We start from the raw sequence: 6,000 nt of genomic DNA, 5'->3' as shown, positions 1-6,000 counted from the left end.
TAGAAAACGCTAGCAAACGAGGCGCGGTAATAGTTGTGACTTGTGAGCTGGTAGTGACACTGTGATACAATACACACCCCTAGTAATTGATCAATTCATAGATACTAGCAGTACCAGAATCTTAGACTTCCTCCCTTGAGGCCTTGACGACCTCGCATTGTTTAGTTACTGAAGACTGAAGTTAGCAACAACTCACAAGCATTTTTATTTGCCTAAAAAAAACTCACAAGCATGGCGTTGCCTCCAGTTCCAGATAAAATACTGACCGAATGGTTAGGTATATGCCCATACAGATGCTACCCTTGGACACCGCTAGGCGGCTACTACCCTGCCTACTAGGCATGACGCTGCAGTTGATGGGATGGTACCCAAAGGACAACATTTTCATACCCTACTATCAAACAGCATACACATGGAGACGATACAGTTTTGTGATCATGTGAGGGCCGGAGGATGTTAAGGCCTACCGAACCGGGGTGGTTCTTGCCAATCTTTTCTTTGTTTATGTGCATCCGAATTCTCGCCGCAGGTGCGCCCCGCCTAAACCTATCTGATCGCGCCCTCACAACTTGCGGCATCATATTTGATTCTTTGTGATTTAATTAGACTCCATCTCCGTCGATGATTGGCACTTGTTTAGGTTCAGGAGAGGTTGGAGGGTATTTTTAACTGAATCGTGCAGGACAGTTCGTATGGTTTGGCAGAGATAACGATATGTACAGTCAGGTTGGCGCGCTACGCGCCCCTATACCAAAAATGTGGACCTAAAAGATTAATAGAAAGATATTATCCGTTACTATGTTCGAAGCAACATCGTATCGATGTATTGAGTTAGATCTAAAAATTACAGTAAAGCGGCATAGTAGTTTTGTGTCTGAGAGCGCGCCAATCTCAAGCATTGTAGTATAGAGGTACAGATATTTTTTCCTTAGGAATTTTTTTGTGTCAGTAGGTATAGTTTAATTACTTTAGTAGGAAAAAAAGTAAGATTAGAAATGAATGAACAGTTTAATTATAATTTGTGGGTTTACGGAGGGAAATCATAACCCAAGAAGTAGTACAACTATCACATGTAAATGTAGTATACAAAGTTTAGTTATTATTTATATATATATGAAGTAGTTAAATATATTTTGTATTGTCAAATAATAAAAGGAAAATATTTTTTTAAGATAAAGAGACTAACTTAATAGAATAGTGGGCCCCACGTGAGTCCCGCATGAATAGTACGTGGGCCCCACATGGGTCCCGCCTGAATAATACGCGGGCCCCACGTGGGTCCCGCCTGAATAGTATGCGGGCCCCACGTGGGTCCCGCCTGAATAGTATGTGCGCCCACATGGGTCCCACGTGAATAGTATGTGTGACCCACATGAACAGTACACGGGCCCTCGTGGGGCCACGACTCATGAGCTTGCGCCTATTCTGGGCCTTTATTATATGTACTTAATTCCTGATGCCCTCCCTACTGAACATGAAAACAAGTGTTCGTCATCCGTCAGGAATACTTTTCTTCACCAGAAGTGCACTGCCGGTAACAGTTTCCTCTCCTAGAAGGTTTCTGCCCATCTTATTGGTGACGCGGATGGCGCTTGTTTGTATCGTTGGCTCGAACAGATAACGGGAATCCAGCAGGTAGAGCAGCCGCTACGTATGCAGGACGGGTGACAGCTCATCTCTACCGAACTAATTGTAAGCTACTCCTACGTCTAAAAAAAAGAGAAAGGTAAACTACTTTAATTTCGTAGATGCAATGCACTGTAGGCATCTCCTCCACTCCACAGCCTCTATGGGTGTGTTTGGTTGGTGGGTCGAAATGGGTTGGGACGGGTTCGACCCACATCGACCCGTGTTTGGTTGGTGGGTTGTATGGGTTGGGTTGGTCCCTAGAGAGGAATATACTCCTTAGATGCGGGTTGAGTTGATCCGTCCGATTCGAGCGGACCAACTTGACCCACATCGACGTCGTCTTCCTCCGTGAGTCCGTGAGCGCGTGGGAGGCGTAGCCCAGCTCCGGCGCGCGCAGCCGTGGGCGTTGGCAGGAGGTGGGGCTGTGTGGCTCGACCGTGGGCGAGGAGGAGGAGGCGCCATGGCGACCATGGGGGCCGACCTCGAGCTGGGGGCCATGGGGGCCGACCTTGATCTAGGCGGCCATGGCGGGCGAGGTCGATCTAGAAGGCCATGGAGGGCGAGAGGGAGTGGACGGTGCCAGTGAAGGCGAGCGATTGCCGCGGCTGCGGCGAGCGGCGCGGGGCGGGTGCAGGAAGGGCGGGCGGAGGAGGCCGCCGGCGGTGCAGGGTGGGCAGGCGAGGCCAACGCCGGCGCGATGGTGGTGGCAGAGCGGGCGGAGAGAGCCAGCGGGCGAGATGAGACGAGGAGAGGCGGAGGAGCGGGGACCACGACGGCTCGCCCAGACGGAGCAGCGACGCACGGCGGAGCCAGCTATGGCGGAGCGAGGCGCAGCGGGGAGCTCGGGTCGCGTCGACCGGCTTCAGCAGAGGAGCGAGGCGCAGCGAGGAGCTTGGGTCGCGGCGGCCGGCTTCGGCGGAGGAGCTAGGTGGGGTGGGGGGGGCGTGGCCTGCGACGGCCGGCAAGGACGGGCTCCGCGCCGAGGAAAGAGGGGCGGCGCCGGCCAAGTTCGCCGAGCTCCCAGCGGAGGAGGGAGGAGCAGCGCCGGCAGAGCTCCGCGCGGAGCAGGGAGGAGCGGCGCCGGCCGAGCTCGTCGAGCTCCGGGCGGAGCGGCGCGCAGGGGAGGGCGGAGCGACGCGCGGGGGCGGGAGGCGCGCCGGCACGCGACGGGTGGAACGGCGCGCGGGGGCGGGCGGAGCAGCGCCGGCGCGTGCAGGGCGGGGCGGGGCTGGGCGGAGCGGAGGTGGGAGAGCTCGAGGAAGAAGATAAGGTGCAGAGGAAAAAAAAGAAAAAAACAATAGAGGATGACACGTGGGGTCCATATTTTACTGTTGCTAACGGAGTTAAATGGACATCCATCCCATCTCTACAAATCCCTCTAACCAAACAAAAAACTGGGTTCGACTCAACCCTCCAACCAAACACCAATTGGGTTCAACCCAACCCTAAAATCTGGGTTGGACCCAATCCGTCTCCAATCCAAACACATGCTATATGGCCGCGACTGTAAGGAGAGGCAGCTTCCGTCGCTCGTCTCCCGCGCGGAGCGCTGAGGAGAGGCGCGGCAGCTGGTGCTTCACCGAGAGCAGTGGCCAGCGAGCGCAGACGCGGTTCGTCGTGGCGGCAGGCGGAGCAGCTGGCGGACGGCGCGATGGCGGGCTCGCACGGCGGCGGGACGGCGCGGACGGCTGAACGGCCGAAGGCTTGAGCGGCGGGACGGCGCGGTTCGAGCGACGTGGCGCTATGAGATGTCAGAGAATGGGCCTAGGACGGACCCGCTTTCGTGTTGTAAAGATTCGCATTCAATTTTTAGGATGCCACGATCCTACTTCTCGTGTCAGGAACCTTTTTTTTTAGTTGGGTTTTTAATTACCAAGTAGGCAAGTACCAACATGCCCTAATCTGTTAATCCAACCGTAAGCAATATGTCCATGATGAGTGGCCGATATAGATTCCAGTGGTAGGTTTGGGAAATGGAAGCAATCCCATTGCCACCTCATCAGCTGTTGCCAATACTCTTCTCCTACCCTATTCTCTGCGATAATCTCACCAATAGACCGCCTCACAAGACCAAAACCTTTTGCATATAACATTCACCCCGTTCGGCTGGTGGACAGCCTCCAGCCTCTACAGTATTTTTCTCTCACACAACTCCAGCTCCAGCCTCCAGCCACCAGCCAGGCAACAGTGTTTTTCTCTCACACAACTCCAGCCTCCAGCTCCAGCCTGCCGAACGGGGTGATTGTATATGCACACGTGCCAACCCCTCGATTCCCATGCCGCTGAAATCAGCATGATTAGTTTACTCTCATACAGAAACCAGCCGCGCCATATCTGCGCGATTTTTCTAAGGTTCACCTGTTCCTGTTCCATCGTTGGAACTTGGTAAATAATGACCCACTCAGCTCGGCACCCAGAACTAAAAGTCCAGCCTGACCCCTCTAAAATACACGGATTATGCAGTAATTGACTGGCATAAAAAACTAAACTAAGACAAGAATCTCCCCATCTGCAGCCTTTTGACTTGCTCAACTGTTTCACTGGCGTTGCTTTCGTCGCATATTCGCATCGCCTGAACTGTTACGGTTCGGCCATGGCTTTCGCGCTGCCATCGACGAGTTTGCTAAGACTCTAGCTGCCAAGAACAGATAACGTGCGCAGGTACGCTTTAAAGTGTTTGTTAGTGTACGTATTTCCGCCAAGCCGTGTGGGTTTCTGAATCCTACATGCGCGCCACTGGGAGCGGATCGGAGCCGAATGACCGGCGGTGACGGTCAGAGCCCGCCTAACTGGACTGACCATTTCAGCGAGGCTAGCGATTGAAACAGCTGGAGATTATTGCGCAAGGTCCAGGAGTCAATTCTGGTGAACTTTTGTGTATCCTTGAGGCCTTTATCCCCGTTTCACGATCCTGGATTCCTGGTCCACGCGGTCAGAATACAGATCGGGAGAAGATGCCAAGGTCTCTGCCACTGGGAAGCGTCGAGTACAACTTGACCAGGCGTCAGGATTCAGATTCAGACTGATGTTGATGCGCAGGGCAACCAAGGCTGTGTTCACTTCTCCCAAACTCCTCCAAACTTTCCATCACATCGAAATCACATCAAAACATTAAATATAACAAATGATTTATACATGGAGTACTAAATGTAGGTAAATAAAAAAACTAATTACATAGTTTTGATGTACGTTGTGAGACGAATCTTTTGAGCCTAGTTAGCCTATAATATGACAATATTTATCACAAACAAACGAAAAATGTTACAGTATGTTACAGTGTCCGATATGACCTTTTCTACCAGATTTTCGCGGATCTAAACACACCATAACAGATTTAGAGGCTCACACATACACACTTGCGCCGTAGGTTTACAGTCTACTAGGTAGTACGCTGCATCAGCTCTAGAGTTCAATCTTGATTCTTCATGTTCTACTTTTTCGTGAATTCTTCCACTTTCTCCGAGAAGCCGCCACTCTTCCGTTCAAGCAACGGCGAAGTTTTTTTTTTTTTTTTTAGGGAAAGCACCGGCGAAGTTACCGCCAAAGTGTACCAAGGCGCCCAAGCTACTTAACCATTATGACAACTCTTACAGCCCACCAAGCGTTCCAGGCCTCGCCCCAAACATACCAAAGAGGCCCATTACACCAACGGCCCACCGCTGCACGTGCCCGCGTCTACAGCGCATGTGCCGCAGCCAGGGCCCAGGGCAAGACAGCGACGCGCCGGCCCGCCTCGTCTAAGCGATTTGATTTCCCGTGGACCACACGATAGGCAGGGTTAACGTGGGAACTGGTCCGGTTTGACAGGTTCCGGTCAAACTGGTCCGGTCCGGTTCCGGTTTCGGCCGGTACCCAACCGGCCAAAATTCAAAATTTAAATTTAAATTCAAAAATGAAAAAATTTCTAAAAATTTCTAAAAATACTTCAAGTTGCGATGAATCTAATGGTATCAAATTTTCTCAAAAATTCGTTCATTTAGTATAGTTTGCGTGGATTTAAAGTTAAATCAAAAAAGAAAAAAAATGGGCCGGCCCATTAAGACCCACCAGTTAAACCGGTCAAAACCGGCCGGTAAACCGATCAAAACGGCCGGTAAACCAGTTGCGCGGGAGTTTTTGAATTTGGATTTGAATTCAAACCGGTCAAACCGACCGGTAAACCGGTCGGTCGGAACCGGTTGCACGGGAGTTTTTGAATTTATTTGAATTTGAATTTGAATTCAACCGGTTCCGACCGATAACCGGTCAAACCGGTCCGGTAAATCAGAACCGGAGCCCGGCGGTCGGTCGGGAAATAAAACCCTGCACACGACACACGTCGGCCCCGTAGACCACTCGTGCGCCATTCTCTCCTTCCTTCCCCTCCTCGTC

The sequence above is a fragment of the Panicum virgatum genome, chromosome 5K, assembly GCF_016808335.1.
Source record: "Panicum virgatum strain AP13 chromosome 5K, P.virgatum_v5, whole genome shotgun sequence".
Classification (NCBI taxonomy): Eukaryota; Viridiplantae; Streptophyta; class Magnoliopsida; order Poales; family Poaceae; genus Panicum; species Panicum virgatum.
The sequence above is the reverse complement of the archived record's forward strand: the minus strand, read 5'-3'. Positions refer to the sequence as shown.